The sequence below is a fragment of the Phyllobates terribilis genome, unplaced genomic scaffold, assembly GCF_046119375.1.
Source record: "Phyllobates terribilis strain yellow unplaced genomic scaffold, ASM4611937v1 Scaffold_4__5_contigs__length_816908805, whole genome shotgun sequence".
Classification (NCBI taxonomy): domain Eukaryota; kingdom Metazoa; phylum Chordata; class Amphibia; order Anura; family Dendrobatidae; genus Phyllobates; species Phyllobates terribilis.
Window position 1 is genome coordinate 93,804,699 of NW_027362764.1, and position 13,210 is coordinate 93,817,908.

General features: G+C 39.2%; 1 protein-coding gene across 1 annotated transcript in view; it reads right to left on the reverse strand.

Annotated features, from left to right (window-relative positions):
* The window catches only part of PARD3 (par-3 family cell polarity regulator), a 693,471-nt gene that overhangs the window by 473,612 nt on the left and 206,649 nt on the right, over positions 1 to 13,210 (reverse strand). The gene's annotated exons all lie outside the window — the stretch shown is intronic.

The window sequence follows — 13,210 nt, forward strand, 5'->3', positions numbered from 1 at the left end:
GTCTGACATCTGGTCCCTTTCAGTACATCACTGGCCTTAGTGATCATCGCTGAGGCCAGTAACTGGATGTAGCAGTCATGTGTGCTATGTACAGGATGCAGGACTGGCGGTGACCACAAGAACATTGGGTCAATTAAAAGCGGACCTGGGAAATTAAATATGCTAATAGCTTCCTAGCTAGCAATGATAAAAGTCTATTATCGACCCTTTAAAGAACTTTAACAAATGACTTCTGATATCAAACCAGATCAGAAACATGTTAAGAGCTTTTTGCAACTCATCAGTGCAAAGCAAGAGAACTGGTTGGCTGGGTAAGAGCTCTCAGAGTGGGTCTAAGGGGATAAAGTTCCTCCTCACGAAAAAGCCCAAACTGGTGTAGGGCGACTTCTAGTCCATGCAATGCTCCTCCTGGAAATTAAATATACAAGTAGCCCCTTCACAGAGAAAGAGAACAGGGAATTTAATTTAGCAATCCTAAAATTCAGTACTGACATTTTAAAGAGCCTTGGCACTCTCTACAATGAGAACCTTTACCCCTTAATTCTACTATCAAAGCTCCATCATCCAGGCATACAGTTCTCTTACTTTGCACTGATGAGGGGCAAAAACATGCATCGGGAAAAGGAGGCTCTGGTGGCAAGGTTCTTTGAAGAGTAGAGGTGGACCTATATCATATTGCTAACTCCAATAGGTGGATCTAGAGTTTGTGTTCTTCCTCTGCAAACAGCGTATTAATTGGAAGCAGAGACATGGTTCGGTTACAATTTTATCCTATTGAATAGATGAGGGAAATTTCAGAAAATCTAAAAATTTAGAAAATTATTCTAAATTAGGTTGAATATCAACATAATGATGTGACGAAGAGAAATCCAATAAAATGGTTATCTGCTACGTTGTAAATACATATGAAACGATACATGGTGAAGTGCAATGCTGCATGAATGCTGATTTCCAAAATTAAAGGGTTCTGTAGAATATATTAGGTGCTGCATACTTATTACGGTGAAGGTTAAGAGGCACCACATGACCACAACTACATCTAACAATGGTAGGAGACACCAGAATTATCACACAGCGCACTAGAATATATATGTTTTTAGCATTATTTATTTATTTTATAATTTAACAACATCCCAACGGGACTCAGGGGAAGCAGAAGGAATAGTAGCATAGTGCCATGAGAAATTTAAAAGGAACCGGTCATAAAAAGAAAAAATATATAGAGAGCAAAGCACCGCTTTTAAATATATATGGCAACCTAATTGGGAATACGGCTGCAGGGAGAAAATAAAGTTATTTTTTCCCTGCAGCTGCTTGATTCCAATCATTACAGAGCCAGTCACAGTCACTGTTCACTATACAGCACTCCCCCCTGCTCCTTGACGGACAACAGGCTTCCCACACACTGTAGAGGATGCTCGTCATGGATCAGTGGGCCGGATTACAGCACGCTCACTGTAGTGAGTGCTGACTGATCACAGCCCCAGCTCCGCCCTTGTGACTGGAATCGAGCAGCTGCAGAGAGAATATAACTTCATCTTCTCCCAGTAGCTGCACTTCTAGTATGATTGCTACATATTTTCAAAAACAGTATTTCTCTGTAGATTTAGCTCTGCGGCTGCAGTTAAATTTAGTATTGTTTTTCCTTTTAGGACAGGTTCCCTTTAAGGAAATTTTACTCTTTCAGCACAGCTCAAATTTCTGTGCACAAGGTCGTTCATCCAATACAGAGCCGGCTGTCAGTCAGTGCCGGGAGCGTGGTTACAGCCGCCGCTCTCTATGCACTGAGCAGTGACTGAAGCCGCACCAGCCGCATGACTGAAAGCTGGAGGCTGCTGGGAGGAATAAAGATAGTTACCTCCTGGCAGCGGGGCTCTCCGTGCAGACACAGAGCCGCTTCAGAACGCTATTAACCTACAGATTAACCCCATATCTGCAGGATAATAGCTTTATTTTTTGCATGACTTTAGCATACAGAAACCAACTTTAAAGCGGACATGTACGCGCCCCTGTTTTAGTAATTAATTGCATTCCTTAGAATACAACTGTAGAATCTTTTCTTAGAATACGACTTTGTTCCTCTGTTATTATGCCTGGAAATTTAAGAATAACTTGACAATCGGCTGTTATTAGTTCTGGCTATGTCCCTGCACACAGACACTATCCTATCAATACTGGTTCCCTTTGACAAATTGAACTGTAATGCCCAGTTACCAATTCACTCCTATGTTTCTAGGAGGAGGAACAGAGGAGCGACATACAGTTCTAAGATAATATGCTACAGAAATTGTATTTCTTGGGAAATTCAAGTATTTACCGTACTTAGACATGTTAGTAGAGATGACGGGTCCTCTTTAAATCATGTAGTTAAGTGAAAAGCATTTAACCATCCTGTAACTATGCACATAAACACTACAATATAAGAGCATAGCAATAATCATGTTACACTCCATGAAATGCTACCATCGATTACTCCTCCTCCAATCATCTAGAGAAATAATAGACTTTTACAAGTATCACTGCAGTCTGCTTCACTGAAATAATTGCAGTGTCACATACGCTACATCTGAGCATGAGAATAAGCAGCTGGACAGCGAAACTAGTCAAAATTGCTCTAATGTGATCATTTTTTCTTGTAAGAACAAAATTATGGAAAGACAGAGACCAGGCTAGAAAAGACTAAAGTGAAATGTGTCATGTACGGTAATAGGTTTAGTTAGACAGCATTCCAGGACATGACAAAAATCATCAACTGGACCTACAGGACCAGATTATAACCACACAATGCAAAGTACAGGCACTGATTTACAGGGGAAAAGCTTCAAGATTGAAACGGGTAACGAAAATGTCAAATATTTTTTGGTAAAATGTGCTCCTGTGCTTCTGTTTTCAATAACAGAGGGGATAGGGGGTGTAAGACCCCCGTAGACTAAGGAGACAGAATATTGTCCCTAAAACCAACATATGAGGGGGCTGAAATTCAACATGCCCGATCCTTTTTCTCCCAACATTATTTGTCGAGACTGAGCCGAAAAGTTCTAATACACATTAGCGCATCAGCCTCACAAAAAAACAGCATGTTTGGCCAGCTTTAATGTGTATTGGGGCTCTAAATCTGCCTAATATAGCCAATAGTAGACTAGTTCTGTCCCCATAGGCTCTACTGAGAACAGAATGAAGAATTTCCATATATTTCCATTTACATATAACAACAATAAAAGTAAATATATATCTGACCCAACAAAAAAGAACATTGCATCTAACCTACCTGTTGCCATCCAGCAGTTACCAACCTGCACCGACATTTGTAAGATGCAATTTTCTTTTTACAATTTATAATTCTTCATTATCTAGCTGCACCGATTGGAATCTTTCTTAGTGGAAATGCCAGAATCCTTTAATAATACCCATATACCTTTGAACACTGCGGCCCAAAACGCTTTTTAGGACATTTTGGGACATCCAGATACACATCAGATACTTGCCTAGCCCCACCAAAACGAGGGGTTTGTCTGACATTATAAGAAAGCTTCATCAAAAAAATGACCTAATGTTTAAATTAAGTTTGTATGTTCTGGATTTAAAAAAAATTTGATGCGAGCATCTTAAAAAATAAAAAAAAAATCTTGCCATTTTCACGATGGCCACTAAGCCCATTATTAGGCTCATTCTTCCTGTTCTATTCACATGCCTTTTCAGCAGTCTCATTATCATAGACAGGATTACAATGAAAAGTAACACCTCTACAGTATATACAGTAGATAACACAGGATCCACCATTCACAATATGTGATTATAGCTTAAAGGGATGGTCTGGCCTTAGGCTACAAGTCTGCAATCACTCCATGTGACTGTAGACTTCCAAATCCTCACATCGCGCACACTGCGCACTGTGAGGATTGGCCAGCACCAGGATTGGGCAGTCATATGACCGCAAGTATACAATTTGCAGCCACATTCCAACAAGGTGTGTCCGTCAATGCAAGTGTATTAAGCAAGGTCGCACGTGGCATGTGACTGCATGTATGCAAATCACATACTGGCGGTCATGCGCCCACCACCGGAGAATTTTCACAGTGTGCAGTGGGAAACATGTGAGGATTCACACGGAGTGACTGCAGACTAGTAGCCTAAGGCTGGACAACTCTTAATACCCTTGGTCTTCACAATGACCTTTACCCAAATGAGAGCATGGCAAGAAAATATTTCTATACATTGAGTCAGAGCCAGTCTATTGCTGCCTATGTCCACGTGACTGCTAAAGACCAGGAGGAATAAGTGCAGTATTAACCTTAGTGGCCAGTGGAAATATTGCAATATTTGTGAATGTTTCATTTTGATATACAAATTGCCCCTTAAGAGAAAAAAAAGAGGACTTGAACTCTATAGCGCCACCTATTGGAAGCAGCAATCCTACAAGTCACTATCAACCCTTTAACGAGTCGTGCAATATGACTTAATATAGTCATATGAAAAATTTAAATTAACAGTTAAATAAAATATATCTTAAACATAGAAACCCGATTTAAACAATAGGACATTTTCTGATGACTTTTTTTTTTTAATTCTTAAGTGCATGGCCACCTTAAGACCAGAGATACTTTAAAGGGGGAAAACAAGAAGTCATTCCTTCTATATCTTAGGAGAAGGATGGCAAACGTTGAATTATTCATGACTAGTAGAATTAGTAGTAACTTTCAGTGTGAAATGATGTTTGACAACCACAGGAGGCAGCAATGACTGGGAGTCAGACTTATCAGCCTGACAGACGAACGTGTCCTCCATTCCCAGTGCGATCCAAGTCTTCTGCTGTTGTAACAACTCTCGAGCACTGGGCGTCATCCTCAGCTCCTTCACGAGGCCGATACCGAACAAAGAACAGGGCAAAAGAAACAGACACACTGCTCAAACCAGAACCACATGCTTTCTTCATGTGCTCCATCTGAGCTGAATTGCCAATGAGACACGTTTTATGCATAACAGCCAGAAAGAACACAGCCATAAGACAGTAGAAAGAAATCAAAGAAAACCGCGTTACAGATGTGACATCTCCGAGCAATTGTCAGTACACAGAACAGATCCAAATAAGACGAAGAAGGACTGCAGCTACATTGTAGCCAATGCTAACTGTTCATTTAGCTTTCCCAAGTAATAACAAAACAACAACATTGTATCAACCTGTACACAGGAAGGGACACCACATGTGGGAGCTCACAAGGAACAGGCAACAACGCCATATAGATTCATAGTGGAAAGACTAATGCACAGCGTGCTAGGAGGGGCACTTACAGAGCCAGGCTCAGATCAAACACAAGCTCAAACAATTGCAACACAATTCATTTTTTTTCTGAGCTTCTTTTTACATTATGTTCAGATTCTTTCATCTTAACACTGATACAATTTGGATTGTAAAGAAAAGGAAGGAAATGTTAGCGGTAAATTCCAGTTCCTTACTTAACATGAAGGTTTTTCTATCGTTTTCTATTCCATTACTGGACTGTAGTCGTAGAAAGGGAGAAATAGGTAGAAATGGAGTTTTAAAAAGGAGAAGGCAAAAACATAATAGCAACAAGGACCACAAAATCAGAAGAAAGACGATCTCTCCTGAATGGATGTGATGCCTGTAAGCCCAGATGCTATGTGGTGCACGTTTTGGTAAACCGCACGGGATGCTGAACCTTGAAAGGAGGTGTCCAAAAATGTAAAATATCCCCTTTTCGAGGAACAAGGGATAACCCGATCACGGGGGGTCCAAGAGTTCCAAGATTAGTGATCCGGAACCTCGTCAGGAATACACAGGGTGGGCCATTTATATGGATACACCTAAATTAAAATGAGAATGGTTGGTGATATCAATTTCCTGTTTGTGGCACATTAGTATATGGGAGGGGGAAAACTTTTCCAGATGGGTGGTGACCATGGTGGCCATTTTGAAGTCAGCCATTTTGGATTCAACTTTATTTTTTTCAATGGGAAGAAGGTCATGTGACACATCAAACTTATTGAGAATTTCATAAGAAAAACAAAATGACAAACTTTGCTCTCTAAGTAGTGGAAAAACTTCAGCAAGGTGGTTCACAATATGTATCTTTTGTACTGTAATAAGTTGTGTAACAAGTTTCAGCCCTTCATCAGGTACAGTAAAACACGAAGTCACAAACATATAGTGAAAATGGGCAAGCAAAAGATTTACTACGCTAAACAAATATGTCGAATGACCAACACACAAATAGACAATACAATAACCAATTTTACCCTTTATATGTTTGTTACTTTAGGTGATTAATTTTACGGATGAAGACCCTGAGGTCGGGCTGAAACGCATTGTACACTTTACTGTAAGAAAAATGTCTTACAAATTGTAAGCCCCTTGCAGGTGTTTTTCCTCCATTTGGGGAAGAAGAGCAGACCATATCAACCCCATAGTTAATTGTTGCCTACTGTTGTCAGAGCTGAACTGCTAATGATGGTAGTTATCCCGGCTGTTTACAGTTCCTAAAAAAAATTTTTAATAGTGGGGCTGCTTTATTGAAAGGGTTGTCAGGTTTAGAAAAACTAGGACATATTTTATTTCTAATATTTAATCAAATAGAAGCTATAGGACTTTACCCTTTTAGGAGAACATGGAATTATTTATGCATCAAGTAGACACCACGTAATGCTTTGTTTCACCTGTGGTGGCACTGCAGGGGTACTGACTAAGGGCAGCTAGTTTGTCCATAGACCACAGTTGATCGTTGAAGGATGCAGCAACAGGACACCTTCTTAGCTTATTTTTTGGGGTGATATTTAGGAAAACCTTTGATACTGACGATTTACGGGAAACCAGAGTGGGCAGTGTGTTTAGAATGGTAAATCTGGGTAAAAAGTTATTTAATTTTGCACAGTTATAAAGTGACTGTGAAACATAAAAAAATACGCAAAACACCAATATCTACAAAACACCAGAATCTCTTTCTAGGTACAGCTTTGGACTGGCAGCAAACTGAAACCATCTGTGGCACCAAGTTAGGAGCATCTTAAAACATCTTCAGACAGGCAGATGGCATAAAACAGCTTTGTTGCACTGACAGTAGTAGCAGAGGGAAGGGGCAAACTTTTCATGGCTTTCCAAAATGAGCATGAAAGCATTTGCTGTGTGAAAGGGGGCTGAGGGCATTTCAAAGGATTCACATTTGGCCCCTTCTGTTAAAAAAAATAAAATAAAATCTGCCTGGCATTAATTAACCTCATGTGGCACAAGAAGATTTGGCATGTACAATCACGAGTTCAGAATCTGCTCATATTTATTTTAAAAACATAACGTTCTGAATTCCCAGAAGATTTACAGATTCCGTTATTTTAGCTTTTTTTTTTTTTTTTTTTTGGTGTGTAAAAGAAAAGTTTAGCAAAAATGTTATAAAAATACATACGCAGAGTCAAGGAAATTAGGTATGAAATATAGATTACAGGAAGGTATAAGCTGTGATTCTGCAGAATTTTGTTTTGTTGCCAAGGAGATAAATAGCAACTTTTTAAATTCATACACTATCTTTATAGAAGGTGATTAGGTTTTCTTCCAGTTTGCAGAGATAAGGGCATTTAACAGTGCAGAAGACATGAGTATAAATTTGGTAAAATGACAGAAAAGGAGATATGGGACAGGTCTGCTAAGGGAGATAAACCAAGAATCATTAGGGATTTTCCTGTCTTCCTGTTGAGTTATTAATGACATCATATAAAGCAATAATCTTTGGACATCCTACCAGATAGGAGAATTATTGCCTTTTTCTTTAGTACCTTGGACCATGCCAACCATATATTATTTCACAGAAATGCTGCAGACACATACTATCAAAACAGAGGCCATATTGTAAATAAAAAAAATTATATTATATATACACACACATTTATACATATATATATATATATTTATACACATATATATATATATATATATATATATTTATTATATATATATATATCCATGTGTTTGTGTATACACAGAATGGTGTAAAGTGTTTTCCCCCTTCCCGATTTCTTATTCTTTTGCATGTTTGTCACACTTAAATATTTCTGATCACAAAACAAATTTAAATATTTGACAAAGATAACACAAATAAACAAAAAATGCAGTTTTTAAATGAAGGTCTTAATTAAGGGAAAAATAAATCCAAACCTACAGGGCCCTGTGTGAAAAAGTGATTGCCCCCTAAACCTAATAACTGGTTGGGCCACCCTTAGCAGCAACAACTGAAATTAAGCGTTTGCGATAACTGGCAGTGAGTCTTTTACAACGCTCTGGAGGAATTTTGGCCCACTAATTTTTGCTAAATTGTTCTAATTCAGCCACATTGGAGGGCTTCCGAGCATGAACCACCTTTTTAAAGTCATGCCACAGCATCTCAATCAGATTAAGGTTAGGATTTTGACTAGACCACTTTAAAGTCTAAATTTTGTTTTTTTTAAGCCATTCAGAGGTGGACTTGCTGGTGTGTTTTGAATCATTGTCCTGTTGAATTACCCAAGTGCACCTTCCAAGAAGTTCAACTTTTGTCTAGTCAGTCCACAGAGTATTCTCCCAAACGTCTTGGTGATCATCAAGATGTTTTCTGGCAAAACTGAGATGAGCTCTTATGTTCTTCTTGCTGAGCAGTGGTTTTTGTCTTGGAACTCTGCCATAAATGCAATTTTTGCCCAGTCTCTTTCTTATGGTGGACTCATAAACACTGACCTTAACTGAGGCAAGTGAGGCCTGCAGGTGTTTGGATGTTGTTGTGGGGTCTTTTGTGACCTCTTGGATGAGTCGTCGCTCCGCTCTTGGGGTAATTTTGGTCGGCCGGACAATCCTGGGAAGTTTCACCACTGTTCCATGTTTTCGCCATTTATGGATAATGGCTCTCGCTGTGGTTCTCTGGAGTCCCAAAGCTTTAGAAATTACTTTACTACCTTTTCCAGATTGATACATCTCAATTACTTTATTCCTGAATTTCTTTGGATAGCAGCATGATGTATAGCTTTTGAGGATCTTTTGGTCTGCTTTAATTTGTCAGGCAGCTCCTATTTAAGTGATTTCTTGATTGATAACAGGTGTGGCAGTAATCAGCCCTGTGTGTGGCTAGGGAAATTGAACTCACCTTCCCAGAGACATGATAAACCACAGTTAATTTATGTTTTAAGGGTGGGGAGAATCACTTTTTCACACAGGACCCAGTAGGTTTGGATTTCTTTTTCCCTTAATAATAAACACCTTCATTTAAAAACTGCAGTTTGTGTTAACTTGTTATCTTTGTCTAATACTTAACATTTGTTTTGTGATCTGAAACATTTAAGTGTGACAAACATGCAAAAGAATAAGAAATCAGGAAGGGGGCAAACACTTTTTCACACCACTGTGTATATATACAGGAGCCGGGAAAGGTCAAAGAGCCCTGGCGCATGCGCACTGCAGTACTTTGCTCTGCCCTCAACTGGGTAGAGAAGTGCGCCTGCGCAGGATCACAATGCAGGGATACTATGCGGATGATGTAGGAAGGGGTCATCCACACGAAGCAAGAAGAACGACGGCGATCTTAAGAAAGGAGGAGCCGGACAAAGAATAATAATAATTTTTTAATAATAATTTTTATTTATATAGTGCCAACATATTCCGCAACACTTTACAATCAAGAAGAGCAACACCCATCGGACCAGACCGTCCCCAGGTGAGTATAATAAAAGCTCTTTTTCAGGTTGGGTTTGGGTAATATATACAGCATTATAGAATACTGCATATCATGCCTGAAAGGTGGTGGCCTTACGTCATATTGGCCAAACCTGGTGACAGGTTCCCTTTAAAGCGTACCTGCCCTACGCACAAAGACATGACAAAAAAATTTTTTGAGAAAATATCAATATAAAATTTCCTGGAAGTGTCCAGTTTCTGCTCTAATGCTTGCCACACTTGCCATCCACTTTTTTTTAGCAGACTATTGCATTTCATTAGCATTCTATTCGGACAGTGCTATAGGTACTGGAACTTCCTCTTCCCAGCATGCACTGCTGAGTTGTTGCTCAATAGTGCAATAAAGCTGAGATTTGATCCAAATCAGTGATTGTCACAAAGAAGTGTGTCAAATAGGTGATTGCTCTCCTCAGGACAATGAATATGTGTCTCAGAATTAGTGGTTATACTATAGTTCAGGGTTAAATTAAATGGGCTGAAACTAGTACTGTAGCCGTGCAGCGCTGGGGTCCTGGGTTCAAATCCAACGAAGGACAACACATGCAAGGAGTTTATATGTTCTCCCCGTATTTGTGTGGGTTTGGACCAATGTGGATCCATTCTTACGACTCCTCAATACCGATTGAGTGCAGAAGCCATATTTCCACATCTCTAGCTTTGTTGGGAGGGTGAAAGAACACAAACATTTGTGCCATATTATTAACTTTAAGGGATTCAAAAGATCTTTCAATATATGAAAAAAATTACTTTCCTACTTGGTCAACCAAGACCTCTCCTACTAAGTAATCTTTCTAGTGTGTTCAGGATCTGTGACAATCTCACGTTTTCTACATAGTCAAGTACAGTTTGCGACAATGGATTTAACGTCTCGCCAGTGCTCTCTAATTTTCACAGCTTAAGGGAAACTGCAGTGAAAACATTATGATAGAATATAAAACAAATGAGCAAATCAAACTGCTAATGTTCAGTCTCCAGGCTCCAGCACAGTCATTTAATGGGTTGCAGTTGCTCTATCAACATAATACTGAGGGAAAAAAAAAAAAGGACAGTCTTTGATTCAGAAGCTAATTGCTTGGAAAATCTGCTAATCCGGCAACTACACAAAAAAAACCCAAAGATTTAGTACTTGAGCAGCAGGAAATCTATCCCTGGTTGGGAAGTCTGGGAGTGTGGAATCATCAAAGGAACAATGAGGAGCAACCAGAGGACAATCTGAAAAGACCCAAGAAAGTACCAAGACCAAGATTAATTGTCATATGAATGGTCACCAAAAAAAGGAAGCCAAGAAGGGCGGCAAAGCCCATGACTTTACAATACAGCCTTATCAAGAGACAATGTCAACTTGAAATTAGAGCCTTATCCGATGCGGATCTTTCACGTTGCTGCTGATTACCTGTTTGTACGTAAAGCCCCCGTCACACTAAGCGAGATCGCTAGCGAGATCGCTGCTGAGTCATAAGTTCTGTGACGCAACAGCGACCTCAGTAGCGATCTCGCTATGTTTGACACGTAGCAGCGACCAGGCCCCTGCTGTGAGATCGCTGGTCGTGTCGGAATGGTCTGGACATTTCTTTGATCGTTGAGACCCCGCTGGGTAGAATGCATTGGTGTGTTTGACACCTTACCAACGACCTTGTTAATGACTCAGACAAAGAAACACATAGGCGTGCATCGTTATACAGATCGTTACAGGTCGCCGCATCGTTGCTGTGTTGTTGGGAAGATCTGACTGTTTGACAGCTCACCAGCGACCACATAGCGACGCAGCAACGATCCCTGCCAGGTCGTATCGTTGTCGGGATCGCTGTAGCGTCGCTAAGTGTGACGGGGCCTTTATGGTCAGAGATGTAAGAAGCAGTGCAGGGGTCCTCTCCGCTGGACCCCACTCTTTTAGCCTAAGGGTATATTCACAAATAGTTGTTTTTTTAACATTGATTTTGAAGTGGCTCCAGTGCAAAATCCACATCAAAAACAGCTTCAAATTCTCTTTCATGTAGATTTTTAAGTAGATAAGATTCAAAATTTGCATAAAAATTATGTAAAAGGAGAGAAGAAAACGAATACTTGTGTGTCAAAGATTTTTGTGTATAGGGCATTTCTTCTGATACAACTGTCTCAGAAGTCAAATTTAGAGCATTTTTTTCAAGCAGAAAAGAATCAAATTACTGACATGTTGCTTCTTTTGCTACGTAAAAAAAACAAAAACCTAAGTACTGAAAGCAATTTTTTCATGCAGATTTTGGAACAGAATTTGTTCCAAAAGGGTCGTTCCACATCAAGTGGACCAGTTTTAAAAATCGTCCCCACTCGACCTTCTCCGATTTTGTTGAAAATTTATAAGGATGTACATGTATGTTTGAAAAGAGGTTCTGTAAATTTTTAGGGCCAGATCTCAAATACATTGGGCACTGTTGACCTTTCACTGGAGGTTCCACCAAGCCTGTAGCTTCAGCTAAGAGGATTTTGCAAATTTTGGCACATAGCCATTAGAGTTCTATACTGGCTATGATGCTGAAATTTGGCATACTAGCTCAACTTTTGCTGCTAAACACGATAAAATTATTACCGGCTATGACAAAACAATATTTCGGCTGCAATTTTGTGTCAAAGTAGCTTGTAAAACGCGTCGCATAAAATTTATGCCAAACTTTGCCCATATATAACTCAAGACCAAAAACCAGTAGTAACTGGTGCTTTGCCCTGTACACCAAACATCTACATGACTTTGCATTGCTGCAATATCACGGTCAAACCATATGTATTTGTGGAAATATTCACACCCACATATGATGAAAAACTTAAAATTTTTTATTTTATTTTATTTTTAGGTCAAATTTCTCAAAAAGGGTACCCCAAAAATATATTAATTCTGATATCATTAGAAAGAGCACATTTTTCTCTACAAGGATCATTGTTTTGTTTTTTTTGGAGTCTCTCAGTTTAAGAAAAGAAAAATGCCACTGAACATGGTGTTATTTATGCGCGTAATGCATTGATTTTGTGTTTGATTTTCAGATTGTTATCACATGTTACAGAGTTGTATTGTTGCTAGCAATGTCTATTATAATCAAAAAACTATAAACCTTTTTGTTTATGAAAAGTTATTGACTATTGTTACATTTTAATGCATATATTATTTATTTTTTAGCGATGGAGAATGAAATTGATTAAGAATCTGCCCAGTGCTCTATCGGCCTTGCGAACAATTCGAAGTGCCACCTTAAGACATTCACCCATAGCAAGGATGAATTGAAATTGTTTACAAGCTTTGGATTGGATGAACAGAAATTGCTGCGTCGACGAGTGGGACTAAATTTTGACGAACATTCACAAATCTGTTTACACCATGAAGCTTCATTCTTGACCAAATATGAGCATTTGCAAAAATCGTGTTGCAATCCTTTTGGGAAGAAAGGTCATAACACCAAAAAGAATTTGAGAGCTATCAATTTGTTAGCAGCGGACCAGTTGAACGAATTTACAAAGAATGATGTGAAGCCTGGCCAG